This window comes from Hemicordylus capensis, chromosome 1 (genome assembly GCF_027244095.1).
Source record: "Hemicordylus capensis ecotype Gifberg chromosome 1, rHemCap1.1.pri, whole genome shotgun sequence".
Classification (NCBI taxonomy): Eukaryota; Metazoa; Chordata; class Lepidosauria; order Squamata; family Cordylidae; genus Hemicordylus; species Hemicordylus capensis.
In genome coordinates this window covers 436,549,410-436,567,878 of record NC_069657.1, presented here as the reverse complement: position 1 = coordinate 436,567,878, position 18,469 = coordinate 436,549,410, and positions in this window count along the sequence as shown.

Below are 18,469 nucleotides of genomic sequence, written 5' to 3'. Positions count from 1 at the left end.
GGTTTCTTTTATCCATGTCAAACAAACAGCATCAAAGTACAACCTTAAGTCTGGCAAGGTAAGACCGCCCCTTTCCTTTGCATCTGTTAGATTCTTAAAATTAATTCTTGGTCTTTTCCCCTGCCAAACAAACTTAGTTATATCCTTCTGCCATTGCTTGAAACAAGTTAAAGTATTAATTATGGGAATAGTCTGAAAGAGAAACAACATTTTAGGCAAGACATTCATTTTCACCACTGAAATTCTTCCCATTAAAGAGAGATTCATTTTGGACCATCTTTCTAGATCAGTTTTCACTGAATTCCATATTTTGACATTTATAAACAACAGGGAGTTGTTATTTGATATCCAAACCCCGCAGGGAGAGCGGGCTTAGCCTGCTCTCCCCGCTTAGCTCCCCAAACCGGGTCTCACTGATTGTGAGACCCGGCTCCCAGTATCTTCTCGATGTTGTGAACTGCATCGAGGCTGCTTCAGACATGTAAGGCAGCCCTGGAGTTGTTGAGGATGAACTGTTGCACGGTAGTCTGGCTCAGCATAAAGCAGCTTCTAGGGGTGTGCACGGAACCGGTTTTGCTGGTTCAGTATGAATCCGAATTCCTCGCCGGATTGCCCTTTACAAGTATAGACCTGAACTGGTTTGGACCGGTTCATTTAGAACTGGGGCTGGTCCAATTCGAACTTGGACTGGATGAGCCAGCTTGCACATCCCTAGCAGCGCCCTATGTTCCTAAGCAGTGCTGCCGTAGCTACTCCCATTTGCTACAGTGGCAGTAACTGTGGCAGCATTGCCTGTGTCTGATGCGGCACCATACCACTACACATCAAGTCAGCCAGTCATCATCTTCATCATAATGCGTAGGAACATAGGAAGCTACCTTCCAATGAGTCAGACTATTGGTTCATCTAGCTCAGAATTGTCTACATCAGGCCTGCACAACATAAGGCTCAGGAGCCAGATCCAGCTTTGCAGGACTTTTTTTTTGCTGGATCTCAGGTAGGAATATCCTGCAGCCACAGGACAGAAGGGATCTTGTCCTGTCCTGCTGATGAACAGCAGCAGCAGCTCAATGCAGCTGGCCACTTGAGACCAGATGTCCTCTGCCCATGGGCCAGAGCCCACTGCTCCCCGCCATTGCTTTGCCCCTGACCCCAACCCACTGCCTCATCACTTTCATTAATATTTTAAAGAATTCATTTTAATGTAATAATTAATGTGCTGAAAATTGATCTCGGCCCCTGCACCCCAAGTCATGGTTGATTTCGGCCCACCGTGGCATTGGAGTCATGCAACCCCCTGCTAACTGAGCAAAGAGGCACCTTTTAAAGTGATGAGAGAATATAATTCTCTTATATTTAGCAGGGGGAGAGCAACACGCCCTAACCATCCCCAGCACAGCGTCCCTCCAGTGGCCATTGCTGGTATCTGCCTTATGTTTCTTTTTAGGTTATGAGTCTTTTGGAGACGGGGGACCATTTTATTTATGTATTATTTATTTTTCTATGTAAACCACTTTGGGAACTTTGGTTGAAGAGCAGTATATAAATATTTGTAGTAATAGTAATCTACACTGACTGGCAGTGGCCCTCCAAGGTTTCAGGTAGAACTCTCTCCCAGCCTTACTGGGAGATGCCTGGGAGTGAATCTGGGGCCTTCTGTATGCAAGCATGCAGATGTTCTTCCACTGAACTATGGCCCAGTCCCCTAAGAGGAATACCTTACAGCGCTCACATGTAGTCTCCCACCCAAATGCAAACCAAGGCAGATCACGCTTAGCAAAAGGGACAATTCATGCTCACTAACACAAGACAGGAGAGGACAGCTGGTCTTGTGGTAGCAAGCATGGCTTGTCCCTTTAGCTAAGCAGGGTCCACCCTGGTTGCATTTGAATGGGAGACTACATGTGAGCACTGGAAGATGTTCCCTTTAGGGGATGGAGCCGCTCTGGGAAGAGCATCTAGGTTCCAAGTTCGCTCTCTGGCATCTACAAGATAGGGCTGAGAGAGATTCCTGCCTGCAGCCTTGGTGAAGCCACTGCCAGTCTGTGTAGACAATACTGAGCTAGATAGATCAATGGTCTGACTGTGTATATGGCAGCTTCCTATATTCCTAAATCAAGCTCTCCTCCCCCAAATCAGCTGTATTTATATGGCTGCCCCCATAACAATTGTTCTGTGGGCAACCCACAGAATAAAACAATAACACAAGAAAATAAGACAGTTAATATCTATTATATTAATTCTCCTGGGTGTGCCTTGGAATGTGCATCCCAGAGCCCAGCTGATTGGCTGGGCAGCGGATGTGCCTGATTGCCTGAGGCGCACCCAGGAGGATTGGTTGCCGTGGCAGCGGCCCGGGTCGTGGAGGCCAGAGGTGGTGGGCCTGGCCTGGCCGCAGAGGCAAGGCCCAGGAGGGGGGAAAGAAAGGGGGGGCAGAAGTGGCAGTGGGGAGGAGAGGTGGCTGGGCCCAGAAGCAGAGACTGGGCAGAAGTGTGGGGGAGAGGTAACTGCCGGCCCCAACGAGCGCACAGATGCTCTGTGCGGGGTTGCCTAGTATATATTAAAACTACAATAAAATACAGCTAAACAGAAACAGTAACTTTAAAAAACATTTACATGTTTTTATAATAATAAGAAACCATTGAATCATGCTGCTTAATCTGACTGATGCCTAGGGAGCAAAGCAATTTGAAATATCAGTTTAGGTGTCGGTTCCCCCCTGTGGATCAACTTTCAGACATCGAGGGATCAAGTAATCGCTGAGCCACTTGCTCAGAAGGTCTTCCAGCGAATCTCAGCAAATATTGCTGTGAGCATCGCTGCCTCCCGTTTCTTTGGAGTAGCAAATATTGTTCCAAAGTATAAAAAAAAGTAAGACAGTGAGGGAGCTTCCTTTGCCTTTTACCAAGAGGTTTTATAGTGCAAGGCAAAAACTTTGCAAATGAATGCAAGGGACTTCAGAACTCATTTGCTGCATTTCTCATAGTTTCTTACTACATACTTTAAGAACCTCTCCATGTGCCCATATGCCCTCATTTTTATTCAATGGCAGAATGATCAGCTAGTTTTGGCTAGATCAGCTGGGGATGGTGCCCCCTCAGTTGAAGAAGGCAGTCATTAGGGCTTTAAAAAGCCCTCATTGGACCCAGATGATTTAAATAACTTTTGATCAGTGTTTAATCTCCCCTTCTTGGGCAAGATGTTGGAGAATGTGGTGGTGTCTCAGTTCCAGGCAGCCCTGGATGAATCTGATTACCAGGCACGGAGGGAGGGTGTCTGATGTCAGATGCGGGGTCGTAGTTTAGCCCCCAAAAGGGGCCCCGTGACCACGTTTGGGAGCTAAATCATGCCCCCTGTGTCTGACATCAGACCCTACCTGGAGATGCTGCCAGGGATTGCACCTGGGACCTTCTGCATGTAACCACCAGCCCCTCCCTGCAAATAGATCTATTGCCCAAAATATGGCTTTGTGGCAGTGGTGGCTGGGGTGGGCACTGCCGGGGGGGGGCAGCGGGAGGCACCTTTAAGTGTAAATTAGTTGGTGCTTACCTCCCATACCGCTGTACCTGGAAAGTCTTCCCAGTAGCGGCACACTGCCCAGCATCCACTGCGGTGGAGGTTCAGCTCCGCCACTCAGCTGGCCATTTGCTGGTTACGGAGATGGCCTCTGCCAGCTGAGTGGCAGAGCTGATCCTCCACTGAAGCAGGTGCTGGGCAGCGCACCGCTGCTGGGAAGCGCTTTCTGATGCGGCGGTATGGGCAGGTGAGCACCTACTAATTTACACTTCAAGGTGCCTCCCGCTGCCCGGCCCCAGTAGCACCTGCACCAGTCGCCAGCATTTCGTGGTAAGTGTGCAAAATAGATATGGTAAAATGACTTCATTTTTCAAGATTCACCCCTTGCTAGTCTTTGCCTTTATCTAGCAAGGGAGCAGGGCTGGCCCTGGGCATTTTGGTGCCCTGGGCGAAGTTTGATTTTGGCACCCCTCCAGCTGGGAAATGTGGAGTCCACAGCTATAACTTGAACCATGCAGGCTGCTCATTCACAAGGTCGAATGAGCAGCCTGTGCGGATGACCAGAAAATGTCTAGCCTGGGCTGGTTTGAGGATACAGTGGGAGAGAGGTCCCTCTCTGTTATTGGGGTGGAGGGGAACTCGAACTCATCCACACTGCAATGCCTTGCTGAATGCTTAGTCTCCCGTACCACACTGTGACTAAGTCTAAGGACATGCAACTGAAAAAAAGAATACTCTCCTTCCTTTGACTGCTTCTTCTTCTTCTTCCTTTGTGTCTCCCCTGTGGCAAATATTAGATTGTCAGCTCCGTCGTGCAGGGATCTGTCTTCTTGTACACATGACTAGTTGTCTGTGACTGCAGCTAGAGTGAGGCCCTTTTCTTTCACATTTCTCTTCTTGTTAACCTTGCTTCTTCCTTTATTTCCCCCCCTGTGGTTGAAATTTACATTGCTATAAGATTCTTTGGGACAAAGATCTGTATTTTCCTTCAGGTATCTGTGTTGAAAGATGGGATATACATCTAAAAATAAGCAAGCACTAAGATCTGCAGTCCCAAGTAAAGAAAAGTAAAGTGTGCCGTCAAGTCGATTTCTACTCCTGGCACCCATAGAGCCCTGTGGTTTTCTTTGGTAGAATACAGGAGGGGTTTACCATAACCTCCTCCCATGCAGTCCCTGGTAGTAATCCAAAAATCCTTAAGCATTGCTGGAAATGGATGGCATGAGATGTTGACTTCAGTGGCTGGCATAGCCACTGTGGAGCAAGGGGAAACAAATGTCCTTGGGCTGCAGGGGCCTCGGGGCCGCCACGGTGACCCCTTGCCCCTGCACCCTTGATACCCAACCGGCAAATGAAGTGCTTGCTGGTTGTGAGAGGGAGATGAATGGTGCTTCCAGGCTCAAAGCCAGCCATGCCGTCTCCTGCATCAACACAACTGTGGGGGCTGCCGTGAAGATCAGCATTGGGAGAAACCTCCACGAGCCTTCCTATGCCCCTGTTGACCTGTTGAAGTCATCTACTTTCCTTGTTGCAGTGGGATGAAGGAGCCCTTCTGCATAACAAGAGAAGCCACTGCTCAGAATGTGTTTTATTGGTTCTTTACTTATGCAACCTTCTATTTTTCCCAAAGTCCATGCTCCAGAGATCAACACAAAAATGAATTTGGAGGCAAATTAAAAGAAATCATAAGCTGTTAAATACAGTTGCTCACGCCCTGTGCAGAGAAATGGTTGGTTGCAGTTGAGATGCTGCTTCTGTTATTCCCGATGGAAGGAGTGTTGCACCTGTGATTGAACCGCACTTAGTAGGGATGGAGCAGACTGCCCCTGCAGCCGTGCTGGTGTGCTTCATAGCACCTCTCAGCAGTCTCACCTCTCCCTACCCTCAGTTTTTCTCTGTGCAGTATGTGGGTAAATATTTATAAATAATTTAAAACAAATTAATACACATTATATATATGCAGCTTGGTGTACTTGGCATAGCTCTTTCTTCTGTGGTTGATGCTGATACAGTAGTTTGCTATTTCCCCCTCTGACATGTATAGAAAAGAGTTGCAAGAGTAAAATGGTTAGCCTAGAAATTCTAGCAGAAAAAGCCTTTAGAAGCAGGGATACAATACAACAGAATGGCAGAATAGCCAGGAAGACTGGGAGTTCATATCACAACTGGTAGAAGCCAAAACATCTAGCACAATATATTTCTGTTTAGTTAATTGTCAACAAAATTATTCTATTCTTTTTTATTCTAGGATCCAGATAGATATTACTTATATGGAGTTCTATTTGCAAGTTTAAAAATCATATCTCTCTTTCTCTCTAGATGATAGATAGATAGATAGATAGATAGATAGATAGATAGATAGATATGATTTTTAAAGCTGCAAAAAGAATAGTATAAATTTGTTGACCAGGTTTCACCCCTGGTTCAGCTCGACCCCAGACCAAACCCATTCAGGGAGTCCGCGAACATTTTTCGGTAAAATACAAATGTCCGCAAATCCCCCAGACCGAACCCAACAGGGGGGAGTGTCAAGGGGGTACCAGACCAAACTGGTCCGGTCAGGGTTGGACTTGAACTGGGCTGAACCAGCTGGTTCCATGCACACCCCTACTGTGCTACACTGATGACACCACTCTGATAGCTGAGAATGCGGTAGGGATGTGTGAAACGTTTCAGATACAAAACGTTTTGTACCCAAAACAGCCCAATTCGGGTGTTTTGTAGACAAAACGAAACACCCATTTTCCAGATCCAAAAGTGTTGTGTACAAAACAAAACATCCCTGTTTCGACTACAGAACATTTTGTTGTTTCGGACCTCCATTTTGTGGCAATCTCTGAGTCAGCTTCCATTTTCTGTTTGACATCTCTTTGAATTTCCTGCCCTTCCAGCCTTCCAATTGGTGACCTAAAGCATGGGCTGACCTGCTGACAATTCCGTCCTTGTTCCCCATTGGCTCTTTTGCCTCTTGTCACTCTTTACTGACCCCACATTGGCCAGGGGAAGGGTGGAAGAAGGGGCAAGGGCTGATTATTTGTGATCTGTTGAAGTTTACACATCTTTAAGACTTCTCCCCATAGGGAATAATGGAGGTTTCAGCAGCCCCATAACTTCAGTTGAGGGGCACTGGGGTGGCTCAGAGCGAGTGGTGGTGTAGTGCACATAAGGTTCACATAGGGTTGCTAACCCATGAGGTGCTGGGTTCTGTTGTTTCTGAGGTGTTCTGAGTGTGTAGATTCTCTGGTAGCATATGAGATTTTCAATGACAAACCATGAATCCACCCTCATATGCTACCAGAGGATCTACACTCAAAACATCTTGGAAACAACAGAACCCAGAACTTCATGGGTTAGCAACTCATGGGGGTGGTTGGCACCCTATGTGCTCTACACCATCACTCGCTCTGGGCCACCCCGGTGCCCCCCAAGTGCAGTTATGGGGCTGCTGAAACTTCCATCATTCCCTATGGGGAAGAACCTTAAAGACACGTAAACTCCATTAAATCTTTAAAAATCAGCCCTCTCCACTATTCCTTTGAAATAATTCTGGCAGCTTCCTTGCCCCCACTAGGCACTACCACCCACCCTACTCTGCTCTGGGCCACCCCTTTCCCCCCCCCAATGTGAAGCTATACTTTTGCTGAAACCTCCATTATTCCCTATGGGGAAAATCTTAACTTCAAAAATTCACCAAAAAATCAGCCCTTTGCCCAATTCACTGAAATTTGGGTGGCAGCTTCCACCCATTGGGCACTCCCACTCCCACCCACTAGTTTTGCCCTGGGGGCATTTTTTAAAATCCAAAACGTTTCAGATTCGGATTTTGCAATTTTGAAATTGGGGTGTTTTGGATTGGCTGGTTTCAAACAAACAACAAATACTAGAGGTGTCTCTCTGGTATTTTCTTATCTTCGTGGGCGTGTAAACAAGGTAAAGAACTCCATAAAGAGTGAGTGGACAAGGTGTGATATAAAGAATATTTAAAATATCCCTTCCTATGATTATCCAATTAATATTCTCATATCACATCATATAAATATGTGATAATATGATATAGAAATATATATTTCATACAAATATTTATAATATAAATATTATAAATATTTATAATAACCTTATAAATAAGTTTAGGAGTGAGTGGTACAATCTTTTTCTATGCTTGCATCTTTTTGTGACCTTCCTTTTAAAGATCTATACACCTATCCAAATTTCTCTCTATAGCATTTGTCTCTATATACCCTTTGGTGAGAGTATCATATTTTATCCTTGCATAATGAGTGCAAACTCTTATGGATCAAGCATAAAGGCCCCTAATGGTAGCTCTCTCATCTGTTGCTGTTGTTCATTGCTTCCCAAACAGAATTTCCTCTCATCTCAATTGCTCATCTTCTGTGACATGTACTATAATTTATCTTCATAGTTTCCTCAAACCTTCTGGTGTCTTTTATGGAAAATGGATGCTTATAGGTCTACTTAAGTTAGAAGGAATGTGATATATTCCTGCAAACAAGGACAGAGATTAGGAGAAACAACCTGTGTGTTCCTGGGAATATGGCTAACATTAAATTGTAACTAGATGTAAGTGCGCTTTCCCCTCCCTTCTCTTATGAGAAAAATAATTAGACACACTTAAAGTGCTCCATTAGGAACATAGGAAGCTGCCATATACTGAGTCAGACCATTGGTCCATCTCGCTCAGTATTGTCTTCACAGACTGGCAGCTGCTTCTCCAAGGTTGCAGGCAGGAATCTCTCTCAGCCCTATCTTGGAGAAGCCAGGGAGGGAACTTGGAACTTTCTGCTCTTCCCAGAGTGGCTCCATCCCCTGAGGGGAATATCTTACAGTGGTCACACTTCTAGTCTCCCTTTCATATGCAACCAGGGCAGACCCTACTTAGCTTAAGGGGACAAGTCATGCTTGCTACCACAAGACCAGCTCTCCTCTCCTTTTTTTTTTTTTTTAAACATTCCAAATGTAAACCAAGGAAGTATATTGTGATGAAGCATAGATGGTATCAAACAAAACTAGGAACTCGTTCAGTCTCCTATGAGTATTGGAGGCAAAATGAGTTAGCATCTCTGCTCTCTGGACGTTTCTGGATGGTTTCTCTGGCATCATAGAAATCCAGTCAAGTAGTCAATCATTGGCCCAAAGAGATCTACAAGTCTTCTTCACAAGCTGAGAGGAGAGCTGGTCTTTCTTGTGGTAGTAAACATGAATTGTCCCCTTTGCTAAGCTGAATCCACCCTGGTTGCATTTGAATGGGAGACTACATGTGAGCACTATAAGAAATTCCCCTGAGGGGATTGGACTGCTCTGGGAAGAGCAACTACATGCTTCCATGCAGAAGGTTCCAAGTTCCCTCCTAGGCACCTCCAAGATAGGGCTGAGAGAGACTCCTGCCTGCAACCTCGGAGAAGCCAATGCCAGTCTGTGTAGACCATACTGACCTGGATGGACCAAAAATCTGACCTGGTAGAAGGCAGCTTCCTATGTTCCTAAGTTAATTTCCCAAGAGATTGGATGAACTATTCCCTCCCATATGATGTGGAGTGTGCATATCTGTGCAGTGCACTTCCCCAAGCTGTTGGTGTAGCGACGAATGTGAACAAGGCATTTCCTGGTTCCACAGTGGTCTTGCAGCACGATTTTATACATGTTTATTAGGAAGTGTGTAGAGGATTGTAGCTTTGTACAAATCAGCTTTCCCCTATCCACACAGACAAGCTGCAATATGAAGGAAAGAACACCTGCTTCCACACAGGAAGTTGCCTTCTACCAAATCAGACCATTGGTCCATCTAGCTCAGTATTGTCTACACTGATTGGCAGCAGCTCTGCAGGCTTTCCCCCAGCCATACTTGGAGATGCCAGTGATTGGACCTGGGACCTTCTGCATGCAAAGCAGATGCTCTTTCCACTGAGCTACGATCCTTCTATTTCTACCTGTGCATTAAGGTACTTTTGGAGAGCTTACTCAAGTGACCCCATCTTTAGAGCTGTGACAGGTGGCAACTTGAGAGAGGAGCTTCAACTGTGATGGTCCCTTTGAGGAATCCTCTTCCTGGAGAGGTCTCTCCTTTTGAGAGCTCTCTTTTTGCTCCTCTCCTTCTCTCTCCCTCCCTCCCTCCCTCTCTCTCTCTCTCTCATCCCACCCTGCCTCAGCATTAGTGAGAACCAGGCAGCCAGCAGACTGCCCATCCCTCAGGTAGAACCTTGGAGAAGCCGCTGCCAGTTTGGGAAGACAATACTGAGCTAGATAGACCAATGGTCTGACTCAGTATATGGCAGTTTCCTATGTTTCCTAACTGCACAGGCTCCCAGCCTGCAGGAAGCCCAGCTCTCATGAACGCTGGGAGGGGGCAGAATGGGCGAGAAAAGAGCAAATGGAGCTCCGAGAAGGAGAGGCAGCTGTGCCTCCTTTAGCAACCCCTTTTATTCTCTCAGGCCTTTTAGGACCCTTCCAGATACCTTGTAGTACCACCCTGTCATTGCTTTTCTGCAATGAGTCACAAATGGAACTGCATCGCAACTTCCACACTGTAGAAGATATCATGGGTTCGAAGGACACAGTAGGCTGATGCCTTCCCATTTTATCCCCCTTGATTCTTCCATGAATCAGTGTGGTGCAGTGGTTAGAGTGTTGGACTAGGACTGGGGAGATTTGAGTTCAAATCCCCATTCAGCCATGAAACTCACTGGTTGACTCTGGGCCAGTCGCTTATCTCTCAGACTAACCTACCTCACAGGGTGGTTGTGAGGATAAACATAACCATGTACACTGTTCTGGGCTCCGTGGAGGAAGAGCGGGATACACATGTAAAAAAGTAAATAAGTAAAGAATATCTGGACATGTGTCTTTAAAAAAAAAAGACAAAAGTCACACTAGCACTAGTCCACCCATATGGTCACTGTGCCACTGTTCTCCAAAAGGTCTGCTTTTCACTGTTAATAAACGTGATTATTTTAGCATGAGCAAAGTACATGTTGACAGCAAATGGATGACAACATCGTGGGAGCCCTCCATAAAGTGTGAGTGAACAAGGTGCGATAATCCTAAATTTATTAACAGGGGGATTATATACACCTTCCGGGCAGGACTCTTAACTCATGCCTGCAGCAGGGCTGCTTCTCATCCATGGGAAAATTTGAAGGGGGCAGTTTGGTTTACATGCCGTGCAGCCAGCTGTGTATCCAAGAAGGATGCAAACTTGCTGGCTCTGAAGCACTCACCATCATGTGGATGCTCCTACCAATGCCGGGGGACGCTCTGGGCATCCTAAGTGCTGCGTCAAAGCAGCTGCGACCAACTCCCATAATTCCACATTGGAAATTATCTGAGCTGGTCGCAACTGTTCCAACACAGCACTTAGAATGCCCAGAGTTTGTCCCATGGTCAGTGGGAGTTAAGATTTATATCTTAACAGTTAAGATGTGTAGCCACACCATGGAGCCAGCAAGATCGTATCCCCCTTGAGTGTGTGGCTGGCTGTGTAGTAGGTAAGCCAGTATACACTCAACTTACTATGCATGGATACAACACAGCCACCACCTCAATCTGCACTGCTTTACTTGATTATGTGAGATCAGGGCGCTTTCCAGATTAAACCCTACAAGTGTTGCCACAGATCTGCAAAGTGTGCTTCTATACTTCCTGCGTTTGACATCGCAGTCCCTGCGCTGACAGCAAGGTGCCATTCACATTTCCGATGCCTGATTTTTGGATTTTATCTTTGTGTTATAGTGCTACAACACTGCAAGTCTTTTGCAGAAAAATAGCTGTATTTTCCCGTTGTAGGAGTTTGAGATTCTGGGGGTCGTTTTCAATACGATCCTGCCAAGTTGAAGCATTTTACTCTGTTGTAGCGTGTGTTCCAGAAAGCGCCCAGCTTAGTGCTGTGGCCGGCAGCCTCAGGAGCAGACCCAACCACTGCCCCTACTGACTAAATCAGAATATAAGCAGGCCAATGCCACAACTTACTCGGCTCAGTGAGCAGGAGCAATGTGCTAGCAAAGCCCTGGACATCTAAATCAGTAGGAAAGGAGCAACATGTAGATTCCAGTCCTGTCCTCATTAGTGAGCCCCACTGGTGTTTTTTTTATTAAAAAAAAAAAACCCAAAAACAACCATAGGCATTTATAAAGATGTTCCACTATTGCTGCTCGATTAATAGGGATGTTATACCTCTCAGTGGGTATAGCCATGGCAGTGATGGCTCCCAGTAGGAGCCATCTCTCTGAAAATGAAATTTGGGCCCCACCAGACCAACTTTCCCATTAGAGAGCAGAGCAATGGAAATCAGGACATTTGCCAGAGGCTGTTTGAGAAATTCTGTATGTTCAGTCTTTTCTTTCCCTGTTTCTTGGCAGTTGTCACACAGTCTGTTAATCATAATGCTCGTTAGATCTTACATCTGAAATGATCCGACTTGCCCCTGGTGGCGGTTTTGATTTTTAACACCATCCGATATGTTGAAACTGACACATTTGCTTCTTTCACTCTGCCCACCCCCACACACTCTTTTTGACTTTTTAAATTTCATTTGATTGATGAAAGATCATTTCACAGTGTTTTCTTTCTAATTCTGCACCCTCATCTGTTTTGGAGCGTAAGGCTGTTTTTGGTAAGGCTGACTAGTGTGGGCTTCGCAGCATCCAGATGCATGGAGCATGAAGTTGAAGGCAGCATTGTCAAAGGAGTAATTTCATTTCAGAAATTCACTCTCTTGCCTTGAGACTCATTTAGAAAAGCCTACTGGGAATAAGCCCCAGTCAGGGGGCCTTTTAAATATGTCTTTCTTCAGATTTATGTATTTATCGGGGAACAGAAAGTGTTACTTCTCTTCAGTGGATGAGCGGATATTTATTCAGAAGGGTTTCCTGGATAAGGCTGTGGCTCAAAGTATTATTTGTTTGTTTGTTTGATTGGTTTCTATACCGCCCTTCCAAAAATGGCTCAGAGCCATTTACAGAGAGAAATAATAAATAAAAATAAGATAAATAAAAATAATGCTCTCTTTCTCTGAAGTTCTGGGCATTGTTTAAAGGTGTCCCCTCCACTTTTAGGACAGAGAGCAGTGGAGATACATGTTATATTTATAAACATATAATGACATCCATTTACAGGTTGAGCAGGTATTACATCCAGACTAGACCAGTGGCGTAGCCACCTAATGGCGCAGTGGTGAACTGTCTTGACTAGCAAGCCAGACGTTGCCGGTGTGAGTCCCTGCTGGTATGTTTCCCAGACTATGGGAAACACCTATATCAGGCAGCAGCGATACAGGAAGATGCTGAAAGGCATCATCTCATACTATGTAGGCAATGGCAATCGTAAACCCCTCCTGTATTCTACCAAAGATAACCACAGGACACTGTGGTTGGCAGGAGTCAACACCAACTCGATGGCACACTTTAGACCAGTGGCATAGCAATGGCTTTGGTGGCCTGTGTTGCCATGGGAAGCTCTTCCATGGTGGCGGCGGCAGTGCTACGCTCCCTACCGCAGTGGCAGTGGCAATTATGGCAGTGGCAGTCTCCGCCCTCCGGTGTTGGTGGTGGCCCACTCCTCCCACCCATACACCATGCTCCGGCCAGCTCTGAGCCTGATGGGCTGGGAATGAAGAGTGTGCATCCACCCTGATAACACAGGGCACACGCATGCCCTCATTCCCAGCCACCTTGGGGTCAGAACCCCGAGTGGCTGGAAAGCAGTGGCAGGCTGCAGGAGCATGGCACAGCCCGCTGCTGGGGGTGGGCAGAGTGGCATGCTGTGAGGAGAAATCTGGAAGGAGCACAGTGGTGGGCAGCAAGAGCGTAGGAAAATGCAGAAGCAGAAGTGGCTGGGTGGTGGAAGCGGGGAGGTGGGGAAAGCCAATGAGTCTGCTCCTGAGATAGGGTGAGGAGATCAGGTCAGATCAGTCCTAAACAGCTGCTCTGATGGTGGTGGCAGGGAGCATTTTGCCCCCCTGCTGGTGTCCTAGTAATCTGCCACCAGAGGCATCCACCTCAACTTGCCTCATAAAAGGGCCGCCCTTGGATACAGCTGTATGAGCACAGAAGGACTATTCCCACCATTCACTTTAAACACAGTGGTCAAGGCAGACATGCAGAGATTAGGGGTGGGGCACAATGTCACTTAGTGAGCTTGAGGGGACACAATCCCCTTCTCCTTTCATGCACTCAGCAAGGGCAGCTCCAGAGGAGGAGTATGGGGGTTAAGCACCCTCCCAGACTTGCTTCCCACCCCAACCCCTTGCTGTTTCAGAAATCTAGTGTGTGGGTCACAGCTTGCCCACCCAGAAATTAGGGACGTGTCCGAAATGTGACTCAGCATCCGAATCCCGGGCTCATCCCGGGCTCATCCCTTCAAACCTGAGGGCTTACACAGCCCCTTTAACATGGAGGGGAGCAAGTCCATACCTGCTCCTTTTCTGATTGCCACCATTGCCGTAATCCCGGTGCTCCCCCCAGCTATGCCTGTGCACTGGCAGGGCGTCTCCCAGCTGCCCCACACAATGCAGGCACACACATGGCCACTGCGCATGTGTGGAGGCCATGTGCGTGCCAGTATCACACAGGGGCAGCTGGGAGACACCCCACAGGCATGCAGGCATAGCTGGGGGGAGCGCGATGCCGAGTCGTGTTCCGATGCCGAGTCGCATCTCGAGCACATCCCTATCAGAAATGCTCTTTGTTCCTGCTGTGCCCCCCCCTCCCCATTTTTTCCTGGAGCCACCACTGGCATTCAGTTGAGGCATGAAAAGCAACATCAGAAGAGCAGGTAGAAATTTCCTTGCTAACATGCACTAGTAAAAAGAAGAGAATGGGAGGCGTATGAGAATTATAGAAAGAGGAGGGGTTGAAAGCTCAGGAACAGCAAAGGAACAAAGAGATGTATTTGGCTGAAAGCATTTCTATATCACTGGGCTTGAACATTTCAAGGATTTACCAGAGCTGAGAAGGAAACAAATGAGCAGTGAATGAGAGAATTACAGTGTTGTGGGGAAATGGTGTAGTTTTTGGGGAAAGAAGGAAATAAGCTCTAAGCTGATCTTGGTTTGATTAATTAAAGAAGTCCATCAAGAGCTGAACTGGAGAAGACAGTGGGAGTTATGTCCCTTTGCTTCCTGAATTCCAGTCTTGGCTCTGCAGTGCACACCATCCGTATCCCGAAGGTCACAGAAATAGATAGGGCGCCATAAACCAAGTGCACCCAGATAAGGAGACATGTGTCATCATCTGCAAATCTGTGACGCTCATTTTCCCAAAGGACAAAGTGGGGGGGGGGTTTCAATATTTAGAGGGACTGTCAATTTAACTCTCCTTGCATCCTTACACTTAGAAAAAGAAAAAAATGTTGTTTTTATATTATATTTGAATCCGGCTTTTTCAACAAAAATTGCTTCCAATTTTTCCAATTCCCAAGTGAATCTCAACAATTGATGTTCAATACACAAAGCTGTTGGTGAATGCAGTATATTATTAGCTATAATAATATGATAACATATCCCTACTAACTGAGCAAAGAGGCACCTTTTTAAAGTGGCAATTCTCTTTATTGAGCAGGGGGAGAGCAATTGGCCCTATCCATCCCCAGCACAGCATCCCTTCAGTGGCTGTTGCTGGTGTCTATCTTATGTTCTATTTTTTAGATTCTGAGCCCTTTGAGGACAGGGAGCCATATTATTTATTTATTTATATCTCTTTGGAAACTTTTGTTGAAAAGTGGTATATAAATATTTGTCATATTCATATTCATATTCATATGACAAAGTTTAAGACAAACACATGATTGTTGATTGTTTTGAAATATTTGGCTAACATACCATGCAAGGATACATCAGCCCGTGCACATGAGTTGTGCAACCTATGCAAATTGCATAAATGCAAAAAATGGCAAATAATGTTATGCAGAAGTAAGTCCATTATTTCCAATTGCCTCACCCTTGTGAAAAGTCTTTTGTGTTTATGCAATTTTGTGTAAGTTGTATCATGTATGCAGCTTGCATACATGCAACACTACTAGACTGGTGTACCCTTGCACAATATGTCAGCCCCTATCTTTATGGTGTACTGTTGTATTATTTCCACCCAAGAGTATTTCTGCTTCTCACAAGTGTGCTATTATGATACTCCAGCAACATCTTTTGAAGCCCAGAGGATGTGGAAGATATCACCATGGGAACCCTTAGTATAATTTATAGCCTGTTTCTCTCCATCATTTTATTACTTGCAGCTATCTTTGCCTCTGTCCCTCACCGAGGTCACTTCTAACTCCCTAATTCACCATTGCACTAAAAAAGAGAGAGAGAGAGAGAGATTTAAAAGTAGGAGATTAAAATGGCTATGTAAGCAAAGCAGCACTTGGTTGCCAGAAAAGATATTAAGCCAAGGAGTTCTGAAGTGCCTCAAGAAAACTGAATACAGTTTTGGAGATCTGCACAATTTGTTCCTTGTCAATACACACACACACACACACACACACACCCAGTCCTCTGCTGCTGTTTCCACAGAATACCATAAAACACTTTCCTCATTTCCGTTTCTGCTTCTTCCCCCTTCTCGTTATCAGCCTAGCAGCAAATGAGAGAAGGGTGTGCCCAAGAAGGGGTGGCAGAGGTGAAGGTTGATGTGCAAATAGGAAGGTGCTATCACTGCTGCTACTTGAGAAAAGAGGGGTAACATTTATGCCCTGCCTCAGGTGCAAAGTGGTCTTGGATCACCCCTGGGACAGGATTGGGTTGTTTTGCGGTCTACCCTTGTGCTGAGACAGAGACAATTAAGGTTTTTTAAAATCTATTATATTAATTCTCCTGGGTGTGCCTTGGAATGTGTGTCCCAGAGCCCAGCTGATTGGCTGGGCGGTGGACACACCTGATTGGATGAGGCACACCCAGGAGGATTGGTAGCTGTGGAGGTCAGAGGTGGCGGCCCGGCCCGGCCACAAGGCCCAGGAGTGGGGAAAGAAAGTTGGGTGGGGGGCAGAAGTGGCAGTGGGGAGGAGTGGTGGCTGGGCCTGGAAGCAGAGATTGCGGCAGATCGGGGGGCGAGAGGTAACTGCCGTCCCCAAAGAGTGCAGATGCTCTGTGTGGGGTCGGCTAGTTTTATTTTAAGAATGAAGTTGCCACCTTTCCATATGAATATTGCCAAGACAGCTGAAAAGTTAAAACAATATAGTGGGCTGTTCTCATATTGGACGATGTTAGTTATGTTGCTGTAAATCAGGAAGCCGAAATGTGCGTGCTCCTATGCAAGCCAATAAAGGGATTGTGTGTGAAGGTTTCAATGTTGGCTGGGCACCGCGTCCTGCCAGACATTCAGTGATGATGAGCACCACAGATCAAGATCAGATCTTAGATTGCTAGTTGTGGTTGAATCCCAGATGGGGTGCAGCATGGTGCCCAGTTGAATTGGGCCTGGCACATTTCCACTTTTCTGGCTTTCACAGGAGCGTACACACCTTCACCTCCCAACTTTCGGTGGCATAACTAATATCACCCGATTATGAGAATCACCCAATATAGTATAAAAACAGCAATAAAAGCATGCAAAACCCACCTGATAAAAGAAAGCATTAACAATGCAGTAAATATTAAAATGCCCACAAAAGATTGTAGTATTCCTATGCTGCCCTTCCCATTGGTAGTCGGTGCCCTCACAGTTTGAGAAGCCATGATGTACAGACTGTCATTGATCAAATATTGCCAAATATTGATTGCTGCATTCAGTTACTTGCAAATAGTGACTGTTGCTACATGTCAACTGTCAAATATTCTTGAATATTGCCTGCTGCTACAGGATTGGTACAAAAACTGACAGCTACTGTATGTCAGCTACATCCCAACCATACATCCCATAATCCCAACCATACATCCCAGCTACATCCCAGCCACTGACAAGTGTTGGTTCTCCTCCTGCAAAACCTTTCCATTTCAAATGCTAATGCTGGCTTTAAAATATCTGAAGCATGCTCCCTAAATTTGTACATCCAGAGAATATTTGGAGGGTCCATCTAACGTTGCAAAGGTCATTAATTTAAGCTCCAGAAGTAGGTGACGAGAAGGCAGAATAAACTGAAATGTCGAACCCTTTGAACTTGTTTCATCATATACACACAGAAAAATGGACATAACTTTTACTTAAGTATTTGTCTTCCTGGTTCTGCAGATGGCTGATTAATTGATTCATAGTAAAACTGTGTCAATCGTGCCTGGGTCTATCAGACTGAGATCATATTCCGGCTCTGGGCTCTCAGGCACAGCTTCTGTACACACAGAATATTTACTGCTTTAGTTAATGTTACCTGGCAACAGCACACTGAGATTCTGAGAACAACTAGTTCAACAGAGTTTTTCCTCCTTCTTCAGTTCATCTGGGGCATGCCAGATCCAGGTTGGAGCATTAATCAAAAGTGAGAGAAGAAGCACCCATGGCAGTGTCAGAGCAGAGACCTCAGACGTGTGCATGAGATGAAATTACTTCTTGGGGAAAGGATACACTTAATCTACAGGCACCCGGAGCAATGGAAACCAGGGGGAATTTAAATACTTGAGAAAGGGAGCCAGTCGTGCCATTTCACAGATGTTCTCAAGGATCTTTCTAACTTGACAGCTGTTACCTTATAATGATGGCCTCCATCCCAATCTTTCTCTTACACTCAGATATATACAGTGTATAAAATACATTGCCTTAAGCAGGACTGGCCTGTCCTCTAGGCTGATGTAGGCAGTTGCCTAGGGTGCTGATTCTTGCGGGGGAGTGCCCCTTGCCATGAATAGCCACCTTCTGCTTGGTTGGTGGCTGGGGAGGAAGGAGGTTATAGCTTTTAAAATCCTTAATATTGCCACTGCTGCTCCACACCGCTGTCCAGTTCCACGTGGAATCTGCACCCATTGCATGCCCTGCCCTTGCCGCTCACCTGGTCGATGCACATACACAGCAGCCAGGTGAGT